Source organism: Protopterus annectens, chromosome 5.part0 (genome assembly GCF_019279795.1).
Source record: "Protopterus annectens isolate FY-2018-M chromosome 5.part0, PAN1.0, whole genome shotgun sequence".
Lineage (NCBI taxonomy): Eukaryota > Metazoa > Chordata > Ceratodontiformes > Protopteridae > Protopterus > Protopterus annectens.
In genome coordinates this window covers 1,359,090,317-1,359,103,290 of record NC_056735.1, presented here as the reverse complement: position 1 = coordinate 1,359,103,290, position 12,974 = coordinate 1,359,090,317, and the positions used below count along the sequence as shown (strand labels likewise).

The 12,974-nt window shown below is 36.5% G+C and overlaps 1 protein-coding gene across 9 annotated transcripts in view; it reads left to right on the top strand.

The window, feature by feature from the left end:
• DLG2 (discs large MAGUK scaffold protein 2) overlaps positions 1–12,974 on the top strand; it is a 4,792,098-nt gene that overhangs the window by 2,247,526 nt on the left and 2,531,598 nt on the right. The window lies entirely within an intron of this gene.

The following is a 12,974-nucleotide window of genomic DNA, read 5'->3' as shown; positions in this document are numbered from 1 at the left end:
TTTGATAACCTGTGTTGCTCACCAAATCTTTGTCAGCAAATCCGTGGTATGGCTCTGCATAGTTTTGACTGTGCTTCAATTAAAAGTTCAGTAGTGCAAATTTCCCACTATATCTTACAAAAACATCTGCAACTCTTTACTATTTTCATGATAACTGGTGAGTTTTGTGAGGTTATCTAAAGTAAGAAATATACAAAATTTTGTAGGAACCAAATGGACGGATTCATATCAAACTCATAGTTAAGAGGTGTTAAATGATACCCACTGATCACGTAAGTACAAGTCAAAAGTTTGTTTTCCAGTATCTCCGAAAACATTTTGAGTAAGACACACAGATATGTATCACATGGTGCAGTCCTAATGCATGATTCATTAGCTGCAAGATACCTCATCAGCTGAATTCCATGAATATTAGCGCCAAGTCCCTAAATTAGAGTATGGTCTACCACTGTTAGCTCTCCACTCGATCTCAAATACATATACAATAAAATTGAGTTTTAACAAAATCAGCCAGTTTGTATTCGAATTAGATCTTGGACACATCACTGCTAACTGGTACAACATATTTATTGACTAGCAGTGACTTAAAGATCAATTCCTCCTTAACTCACAAATCTACAAACTTAAATAAAAATTCTCCTGGGGCCTCTGCTGAAAACTGGCTTTGTTCCAAGTCAGACTTTCCTAGTTAACAATTGTAAAATAAATTCTGTAGCTAATTATTTGTCTGCAAAGCCAAACATTTATGCTATTTGCCACTAGAAGAGTGGCTTATCGCATTGTTCCAATACGGGCATACTTGACATATTTCCTTGATTTGTTTTAAGGGTAGACAAACAGGATAGACAATGCTGTCCACCACTTTTTGTTGTGCATCATTCCACCTATTGGTGAGATGTTTCACACTCTCAGAATGGCATACTTTGTCACTGACTTGCATGGCACAATAAGAAGGACATTGATGCTTTGTATCCATAATATGCATACTACATGCTATTACATACCCTCATGTAATTATTGCGTTCCGTGTACTTTACTTCATAGTTCTCATGGGACCTCTATATGTGGTAAATGTAGTGCTCAGTGAGAATGTTGCATAATTTTGGAATTCAGTTTGGCTTTCAGCTGTCATTGCTGTGATCTGCATATCTTTAAATATGGTGAACCACTTAGTATTACATATTTTAATGGAATTAGTTGTTGCTAGAGATGAGTGACTTTTGACTTGGAAATGTAAAACATTTGGAGTGCAGTAAATGTTGTGGCCCTGATTCCAAAAGCTATGCTCTTACTCTTAGTGTAAATGCAGTAAACATGAGCATTGACAGGACTTTTTATCTCCCACAGCGACATTTCACACTATGGCCCTCATTATCATGTAGCTTTCTCAATTATGAACACGTGAATATAAATATGAAAATAGGAATAACTGCTGGACATCTATATTAACAATCTTAGTGTAATTGCATTTCTTATTCCTTGTGTTTTCATTTGCTGCCTATTATTAATTGGTAAGCCACTTAGTTAAGGAAAACTGCTCAAAAATATCAAGCATCAAATGGTTCTATGGGTAATAAATGGAAATATTCAAAAAAGTGCTATAGGTGTGAATAAGTAATATACACCAGTAAATAGAATTCTGCAGCTCTATGCAGGGAAATGTATTTTGAGAAACTGGGAGCTGACCTGACATAACATACATTTGACCTCCCAACCTTATTTTAAAGTGATCCGGGCAAACATCTAAACATTCTCAACTTTTGAATGCTATGTTGAACATTTGAAAAGAATCACCAAGTGAGATGCAACTGTTGCATTTATTGTTAAGAAAAGATCAGGCAATACAACATACATTTCAAATTACCCTTGCATTAGAGATGTAGACTTAATTTTCACAGAATGTATATTTACTATTGATGCAGGTATTTTCAATATGTTACTCCATATCATACTAATGCGGTACTAACCATTCAGACTTTTTCTGGAACTTACTGTGAAAAGTACAGCCATGACTGCTTATTTATCATTTGCCATGGAGATTAAAGCAGACAGATCCATTTCAGCCAGAAGTTACAGCAGGAGACATAAAGCTGCAGTTTTTGCTTTCATGCATATAAATATATTAGTCATAGAGAATTCAAGATGCCAATTATAGAGCAAATTAGTAGTTTAAGTAATCACAATACAGTTCACATGTACAGCAGCAATAAGCACTGAAGAGGACCAGTAAGGTAAAGACACACTGCCACAGCTACATTACACATATAGTTACTATCTACCTAATATGTTCATGTCTGCAGGGAGACTACTTTGGATGAATCTGGTTATTTGTTCACCATGCATATAAGTGGATTAATATTAATGTTTGTTTAAGCATGCTAGCTACAGTTTGAATCTTAGCACATAACAGTTCTATCAGGAGTGTGCACATCACTCCTTTACAGATACTTAGGTGAATAACTAAAGGTCATATTTATGTTAGAGTCACAGGATAGAATTACTATCAGCAGATGTATGACTGGTTCCCATGCAGGCTAGAACTTGAAAAATTCCGGTGATGGTTGTGGGTTGTGATGAAGGCAATTACATGTGGCCCTATCCTGGAGATGGAGGTGGTTCTGCAGGACTGTTTTGGCTTATAACAAGAACATTTTAAGATGCTAAGGAGAATAACAAAAAATACCTAGAGTCACACATAAGAATGCAATGCTTCTTTTGTTAATTTACATCCCAGGTCTTGTGGTGATAACAACCATCTAGTGATAATCTTAATGAACAGCAGTGCACAACTGCATTTGCATTTTACAGCCATCAGAGTGACACGACACACACAAGCTAATCATCAGTTCTTAGTAGAGAGCAGCACAAGAACGTCAGCAATCTTTCTGAATTATGATCCTTCTGAAAGGCTGCAGGCACAGATAACACTACACTGTGCCCTTCTTCACCAGTACATAAAACCATGCAAGGTACAGGTACAACAACATGAATTAGCAATGCAAAATAAGTAACAAAAAATAAATATTTAAACATTCTGTGTAAAATATAAAACATATATATTTTGAAAACTTAAAGTAAGGGTACCTAGTCAGTGAAAAAATACTTTGTGGTTATGGTAGTGTTGTGATGTATGGAGCCATGCAAACCTTGAAAGATCACGCTTGAATACAACATTAAACAAAATTGAATTGATTTAAACATAATGAAGTTATACCTTGCAGCTGCCTCACTGCTGTCAGACTGAAATGTGTAAAATGCTCTGTTTAAAGATGACAGGTTAGTTAATGAACTTGCTCAGGCTCAAATCCTGCACCTTGGTTACAGGAGACAAGAACCAATAACCAGAATCTTCTGCATCAACTATTAGACTGCTTCAGTGCATTTTCAAGGAATTGTGAGTTTCAGTGCATTTTCAATGGATTGTAAGTTTCAAGGAAACAGAAGCTTACTGTTGTCAATATGCAACTATTTTCTTTAGCAAATGGCCATAGTGCTTGTGACATAGCATTTGAAAGAAGGGTTAGCAGAATAGGTAGTGTATTTGCTTTTGGTTTATATGTTTGTGGGTTCTATACTTGCGCTATGTAAATGGACTGCTGATGCTATATTGTACTTTAAGGGTGGGGTGCTGCACAGCATGTGTCCTTCTTTGGTTGAGATGTCTGTTTGCCAGCCATTCTCTACTGCAATATTACCACCTTACCATTTTTTAATGTGACATAGGCAATTTATTCTTTAAGGGCAGCAGGCACTGAATTTATACATGAAACGCTGACATGTAAAGTTGTTTACCAGCAGCAAACTCTTTATTAGTTACAGATCTCTTTAATGTGGAATTATTCAGATGACTTTTACTTCTGCTGTTTGGGCATTATAGACTGATATTGGTGGACTGTAATGACAGAAGTTTGGGGTGGCCTTTTATGGTTGCAGTGTTCTGAAACAGGTAGATTTGTCAGTATTGGTTCCTACATTTTTTTCATTGCTTACCAGAAAAATGTTCAAAACTACAAATTTAAAACATACTCTAACAAGAGGTGCTGTATTATACAAGATATATCATTTAATACAATCAGGAAGATGAATCAAAGAACTCTTGTATGTTTGCATGGTCCTAAAATGTGTAAAAGGGGCCTATGGTTTGAAAACAGCCCAAAGGTAAACTTAATGTGCCACTGGCCAGATGCATTTTCTTTGAATATGAATTTCAATGTTGTTTCAATGGCAGAGAAGTAATTGTTCATACTGAGTCTGTTTTCATTTTATTTTGTTTAGCAAATGGCTATCATCTTTGTGCTATAAAATTTGAAATAAAAGTTTTACATTAAATCCAAATATCTGCAATCATTGTAGAAGTAAAGAAGAAAATAGTGTGTACACTGAGAGTTTTGAACAGTGTTTATGGTAAGTGAGGAGAGACAGACAAGTAATGGGACTCTGGAATGGCTGGGTGGTGGGACTGCTGAAGGGAGGGGTGATCGATTACCCTGCTTAAGGCCCATTTGACCATTATCCAGCTCTGGTGACAGGCATATCATTACATGAAAGAACTACAACATCAAAGAACCTATATATATTACATCACCATTATTTCCTAACCCAAGGCGTCTGATACGTCTGTTGTAGAGAACATTACCTAAGCATGGTGTTAGTCATTTATGGTTTAAGATAATCAATATTTGTTTGGATCAAATTACTTAGGTTTGTAGATATGTACTGCACATGTGGTCCAGAACACCATTAAGAAACCTTGAAAGCTAAGCTGAGGAATAACTGGATGAGTTTTGCTCATCTATAGATGAGCGCCATGCTTCATAACCGACTGGTGAATTCACAATCGTCCATGTAATTATCCAGACTAGTTTTGTATACAGTGTGTTGTAGTATTTGAAAAACAGAGGAGGGGGCTTCATTGGGTAAGAAATCTATCCTGGCACCATGTTCTACTTATGTGTCAGTGAGCATTAAGATATTTGGTAGATGTCTTTGTGGTGGTTATTGTGTTAGTGTAGAAGGTCACGTGGGGATCAGAAGACTAGGTGCTGATAGAATGGAGAAGTCCATATGAGACTGCTATAATATGCTCGATGACATTAAAAATAATACCCAAAAAGCAAACACAGTGCAGACCAGAAGTAGAAATCCACAATATGATTTCTTCTCCACAAAATAACCACTTTTGTCCCAAAGTTAAAATTACAGGAACTTCATCAAATGAAGTTCTTGTAATTTTAACTTTCTTTTTTTTTTTTTTGGTCTGCACTGTGTTTGCTTTTTTGGGTTTTATTTTAGTATCAGTTGCTTTACATTAAAAATAATACTAGTAAGACTGTAAATATCTGTATGTGTGGACACCCTTATGTAATGGAAACACTATAGCAGTTCACTAAGTGTCAAGTGATTAACTAATGGGGAAAGTGAAGTTGAAAAGAAGGGGTTGAGCAAAGCTGTATTTGGTGCATACAGGCTGTATCCAGGTATGCTGCCTAGACCCATGGAAGTGTTTTGTTTGGTCTCTGATAACAGCTGATAGGATATGACTGAGAGAGATAATGCTGGGAAGAGGGGAATGGGTGAGTAATGTAATGGGGACTGAAGTTTGAATTGGTGAGGTTAAGTTGGATCAAAATATTTAGGCAAGGATAATGTTGAAGGCCTCAGTATCAGAATATATGGAGCTACTTGGTATTAAATCAGAGCAGAACTGAGTGTTACTTCTGAGATCATTGACATAATTAATGAAAGATTTAGTGATGGTCTTTGGCTGAAGTTGCAATTTTAAATTAATAAATAACCTTAAGTGTTTTAATGAAATGCTTGAGATTTTTGCTAACCAATTTTAAATTTCTTTTATGGCAAGAGAAATAAGATACCTTATATATTTTTTTTCTTTTTGTTGTGCAATTTATACATATGATAATTATACCATAACAAGTTTGCATTGTATTTGTGGCATATTGAAAGACAGGCCTCAATGCAACTCTTTAAATGAGAGTAGAATTTGGAACTGAATTTAGCAGTTTGTGCAAGAAGTTCAGTGGAAGGGGATGACATATTGATATTTATCTTGACCTGGATTCAACACAGTTCCTAAATGCAGTAAAGGTCAGAGGGGGAGCGGTGTTGACTCAGAGGATGAAGCCGATGGTTGGATTTCACCAGCGATGGTGTAGGACAAGGTGTGGTGCATGAATGTGCAAAAACAGTGATGGCAATGACTAAAAGGTTTAATCCCTAATGAAAAGGGGTATCGCATTGTGCAGTTATAATCACACAGAAGCAGCATATTGTTATTATCAACATTTTTCAAAATAATATACATATAAATTGTGATCAGCAAGACACACTGAAGGAGATCAATAATTTGCAAAAAAAAATTTGCTTTATTAAGGGTGACCAGACCTCATAAATCTTTAGGTTAGCATCATTTGGAATTTGGTAAGAGATGATAGTATCACTGATGAATATGGAGATACCTCCAGAGTTCCCAGTAGTTCTGAATGAGTCATTAGAAGTGAATGCAGGTATAGACTGAAGTCTTTCAGTGCACTAGAACCAAGTTTCAGTAACAATATAGATATAGACAATGTCTTCAAGAGTCAGGAATGCCTCAGATTCAGGCATTTTATTATTCATTTTATTATTTCAGCTTGTAGTATTAAACAACGCCATCTTGATTTAAGCCAGGCTGCAATTTCTTCATTTTGTTCAGGAGCGTAGATTTTGCCTAACATGTGCAGAAACTATGGCCTGTCAGCCATTTTGTCCCATGCTGAAATATAGTAGAACCCCCTAGAATGACACTCGTTATATAGCCAGGTTTTAAGCCCAGTTATTTTGTCTTTGTCTTGTCGTATCATTTTTGATGATTGCAGAATATTGCTTAAAACTAGAGATTTCCTTGCCTCGGATACCTGAATAAAGCAATTCACCATGATTTCCCCCCACTTCCCTTTAGGAAGAGTACTTAAGATTATTAACCCTCACAACACTAATCACAAGGTCATATTCATAATTAGGGGTAGGGATCTAATGGCTGCAGTCAAACCATGAATTCTAGCCACTGAGAGGCAGTTTACTGTCACCTGCTCCTTGTGCAACCTGTTGAGGATAAAATCCGTATTTCTTACTACAGAGCCACTGGCATGCAAAACTATACATGTGGGGGGCTGCAGGCATTGTGTACCTTATAAGTGTAGGCTTGTATCACTGATGACTCTTTCTAGAGATGAATGAAGATGAGGATGCAGGTGTAATAGTGTGGCAAGGTGGCTGAGTTTTGCTTCTATGTGACTATCGAGCCTAAGACTAGATTTCTTTGCAACCTCAGCATATGATACAATTCATTAGGTCTGTTCAGTACTGCATGTGGAAAAAGAGAGGAGTAGTCAAATGTTATGACTCTGATATGGATTTATGAAGCAGAAGCCAGACTCAAATGATTGGAATGGTACCTAAAAAACATCTTACATTCAGAAGCCAGGAAAAATGTTCAGCTTTTACATTAAATTCTGGACATAAGTTATTGCTTCATTGCAAGAAAATAAGACCGATCTTATCTCCTTACTGTTGTGTTTTCTAAGAGCAATGTTCACTGCAACTTCTTTCAGTAACAACATTTCTGAGTGAAAATTAGGCCTCTGGAATTTTTCCTCTTTGGTAAATGTTGAATTACCAAGAGGCTCTCTTATTCTTCTAGAAAGTCTTCATGCATCTTTGGTAAATATCTTCTGCTCATCATATCTGCTGTGGCAGTTATTTGCCTGGTTTATATAATATTTTTAGATTGTACTTCTGCAAATTATGTAACTTTTTTACATTCTCAAAAACATTTCCTACAACTACTTCTGAATATGTGTTGCTTGGGTTTGTGGTCTGTTTTTTACCTAAAATTAATTTACCATATAAATAACCATGTAATTGTTCACATCAGAGGTCTTATACTAAGAGTTTCTTTTGTCTGTCTCTAGGCATATCTTTATATTGGAAATCATCTTGACTTATCTCTTCTTTTGCACATCACAACCTCTATCCCATACTGACTGGCTTTAACTTGCAACATTATTAAAATGTTCAATGTAAGCACATCCATAACTAGTTTCATACACATCCCAAAACCCTTTTCCTAATCATAGTTATGTTTTCAGTCTACCTTTTGCTGTAACATCTTTCTTAGAGCACACCTATTTCAGAATTAAAGGGTTAAACCCTTGTAAGATACTGTATCATTACCATAAATTCTGTAATGCTTTCTAATCTTTGGATTTGGCATTTACACAGTTGTACTTTCCTGGGAATAAGTGCTTCTGCTAATTATTTTTTCTTACTCCAAGGTTGCACAATTCTTGGTGAAAAGGTAAATTCTCCAACCCAGGGACTGCTGCTTTTGTAGAGAGGTATAAGCCATCTGTTTATTCGATCAAATCATGTCAAACAAATGTCAATAAAAGTAGTGACTACTATATATAAATATATAGCTAGATAGAAAGATAGCCGTAGCTATATATATATATATATATATATATATATATATATATATATATATCTATATATGGGTCTACTTGAAAACACCGACATGCCAAAATACAGACAACATGAACACCGAGACTGGAAGATCGACAACTGAGATGTAAAAAAAGTCTCAATAAATAAATTTGTTTTATTTTTACATTGATATTCTGGCAGCTTTTGACCCATTGACTCTCTGTAGTGAAAACAGAAATGTTAGTGAGGTCAATATGTCTCTAAGTACTGTTAAACCCAGTGCTTCTTTTTATCTTTAGATAAACTGTTATGCTCTATAACTATGTCTAGTTTAAAGTCAACATTTTTAATTATTTTTGAACAGTGCTTGCCATCACAATGCTTCTGACATATTTTTAGACTTCACTGTATGAGCCCATTTCATTATGGTATTACTAACAAATACGCTCAACTGTCCAGACTTACAAAGAATGCCAAGATTTTTACCTCCACATTGTAGTCTGTTCCTCAAAAAAAATTGTAGCTTTCTGGGAAATCACTGAGGATTGAAGTCAAACAATAATGACAGACATTTGAGTGTTAGACTTCATATCCTTCAGAAAATGGAAAACATGCTGTCCTAGCAACGTTATATGTTTATAAGAGCAGTATTTCAAATCTGTTCCTGATTTTGTGCCTTTGACTTCCACTTACTTTTTGACTGTGTCCAGAATTCTTTAGCTAAAAGGTTGAGAGATAGTCTTCCACATGCTATGCCAAGGTCCTGCCCTCATGTAAACACCATTTCCATGTAATCTCTGGTTTCCAACATGTATTTTGCCATGTAGCATATGCAGAGGCACAAACTCCCCATCCCCTCTGAGAAGAGGTAAGCAGGCTTCATCTTTATCATTTCTCTCTTCCACCAGCACAGTTCTAACAGGTGTCCAAAATGCTAATCAAAGTTGGGTAACCAGGGTTTATTTTTAAAGAGATTAGAGAGAGTTGTAGGAAAAACAACCACTTGAAGGTGGTGTCCAGTAACACAGGATACCAGGTGTCCTGAGTAAAAATGCTTTAATGCAAAGCCAAAATCCACAGCAGCAACATTTATAATTTGCGAAAAGCAGCATAGCAACAAGAACAAAATGGTGGATAAGCGCTTTCGTCTGCTACCATAGCAGACTTTATCAAATCTACTGCTGCCTTACACAAGTGTAGTTAAATAATCAGTACAATTAACACCTTAAAACATTTTAACGACATAGTACACTCAGCATACATTGGCTTTGCATTAAAGCACTTTTACTGTGGACGCCTGGTATCTTGTGTTACTGGACTTGGACACTGCCTTCAAGTGGTTGTTTTTCTACAGTTTCTTGGTTCCACTTGTTTACCCACTGTGATTTTGCCAGATTAGAGGGAGTTCATTTACTAATCCTTTATACTGAAATGTTGCTATAATCCAAGCAAAACTTCTGCATTGCTTTCATGTTATTGTGTTGTTAATTTCAAATGAAGACTAACTTCCAGACATTTCCGAGGCACTGACTTTAGCATTAAGTAGTAATTAAAAAAAACATGAGATAACTGCATCATCCATGAAGAGAAAGCACTTGGCCTTTTTTAACTGTGCTGAATATTGTAGCCTTTGACAACTATAATCTAACAATGTCGATCAACCTATATTTTAGTTGGATTAGAAGGCTAATACTTTACTTTGTATGCCCGAGATTTATCTCCTCAGTCTCCATTTCTTTTAGTGTGTGACTTTTAGAAAATCATTTAACTAGATATTTGTTCCCAGGCTAAGTTTAAAAATGCCCATGTAGATCAGTGATCTACCCCAGTTAACTTTCTTTCGGCTAGGTTAGGGGTCGCTACAGCGAAACTCCGGTCCGCTAATGATTGGCAGTGGATTTTTACAGTGCCGAGTTGCCAGCCCGATGTCCAACCTTCAAAGAAGGCAAGGCACACCCATTCATGCATGCACCTACCTGCATGTCTTTAAACATCACTTGACCATGGGGAGGACACACAGACTCCACACAGAAGGCGCGCCAGGCTGAGAATCGAATGGGAGAACCTCTTGCTGTGAGGCGACAATGAAACATAAAAAATAAATGCATATGCAAGAAGCTTGCCTGAAGCAGTACATGAACTGGATACAAACATTTTTTTTTCTGACAATGTATTTTAAATGAAATTCATTCACAGGCTTTTCAAAATGTGGGCATTTTAGGCAACAGAACACAGATGACAAGCCTGAGGAGGTAACAATTTGGGGATATTTTTGTATAGATAGCAAATTAAGATTGAAATATGCATTTCCTACTTGGTTGTACAACTATCACATATGATAAGAACTCAATCAGTAAGCTGTGAACAGTGATAACGTACATATTTGCTATGGTGTAAGTCCTGTGTGAAAGTATTACAGTGTAGTAACATTTTCTATTGACTGTTTTTCAAAAAAAATGAAATCTTCCTTTTCTGCAGTCATTTGAGGGGGTACCATTTTTAGTTAGGAAACTATTTGTAATATCAGTACTTTTATTTATGTGTTTTGTACACAATCATGTTTCACTTACCTCAAAAATATTCTTAATGGTTTTATGGATTAAGGTGACAGTAGAGTCAACATGTTTAGTTACATAATATGAAAGACCAGACATTCCAGTGTGGTTTTAAATGTGAGAAAAATGGAAATATGAATCAACAAGTAATGTTGAAAACTGTGAGTAGTAGATATGCACACATCATGAATACAAAATGTGGACTTGGGGAAAGCAGGAACGTGAATTTCTAAACCTGAAATGCTGAAATGAATTTCAATAAGTACTACAGTATAATGCTGAACTATATACGCAGGTGTTGTTTCTAGAATTTACTGACATGTTTACCTGTGAATTTGTATCTCTGTTAACAGGGCTTTGGTTTTACTATTGTCTGAAGGTCATTGACCTGAAACAAAGAAAGTTGAGATTGTTCCAGTGGTCTTAAAAAGTTATTCTGTAGTTTCTTTCTATCTTCACCGTGTCCTTTCTTCATTGCCAATAGAAAATCAGAATGATCCTGTGTGTGTGTGTGTGTGTGTGTGTGTGTGTGTGTGTGTGTGTGTGTGTGTGTGTGTGTGTGTGTGTGGTGTGCATATTGTATGTTATCTTGCATAAGGTTCTGCTTGCTGAATCTGAACAAGAATAATTTAAAGTTCTGTCATTTGACTTCTTGCATCACATCCTGGAATACCAGATAAATGAATAATGGGAATAAACTGCAGAAGACAACCCAGAATTAAGAAGTCTAGTAGAAATGCTGCCTATAGCACTTTCACTACTAGATTCCAGACAGCAATGCATTTTAGAAAGGCTATATTTCTCCTCTGGAGTGGTACATTGAATTCAAATTACAGAGTCAGATGCATCAATAACAGAGCAAGTTGTTGTATCTTTTGGCTTTTCCCGGTTAGGGGTCGCCACAACGGAACTCCGGTCCGCTAATGATTGGCAGTAGATTTTTACGTACTGAGTTGCCAGCCCTGACGCACAACCTTCAACGAAGGTATGCCCACTCACACATGTCTCCACACAGAAGACGCTTTAGCTGAGAATCGAACAAGACAACGTCTGACTGTGAGGCGACAACGCAAGTAATTTAAAATAAGGGTTGGGAGGTGCATGTGGAGGTGCTGTGAATGTTTCCTTTTTAAGTGTTACAACTCTTTAATATGTAAGGGTGTGCCCAGTGTGGAGTTGTTCAGAAAGCTTTCCTAGTAGATGGACATGCTCATATTCTCACGTTCTGGATTACCAACATACCTGACCTGAAAGCTTACCTGTGAAACATGGTAACTTAATTATACCTTGTTCCAGTACTCTCCTTTGTATTGCCAGGCATTTATGAAACTGGGACTAGAACATGTAGTGGCCAAGGAAAACAAAAATGGCATTCCAGAAGAGAAATAAAACACTCACAATAAAACCCGCACAAAGGTAGAGCTCTTTTAGATTGCAGTGCTTATTTCATTCAGATGGCAAGCATGACTGGAAGTGTCAGTTTCTATCCTTGTGCTATAGGACCTAGTGAAAATGTTTGATGAAATCCAGATGTATCATATCCAGAGAGCTAATACTGTCTCCTTCTTCACTGACCCACTTACACAACTCCAGTAGGAAAGCTTAATGCAACATGGCATCTTGATGTAAAGGTACAGGCAGATGTGAGCAAACATGAGCTCTAGGCCAGGATTGGCTCTACACTCCCTGTTTGTGTTATTAAGGGTCATAACCAAACAAAGCCATTTATGATTAAAGTATGCAGACCCACAAATGGTCATCTGCTGAGTGGTATAATAATGTGTGGTAACTTGAGTTCATCTCTTATTCTGTCATATATTTACAAGTCAGATCTCTTGCCTTTCACCAGGTTAAAAAAAAAAATGACCTGCTTGCCTGTATAATGAAATAGCACTTTCTAATTGATAAACTCATTACTGAGTTGGAATATATTTG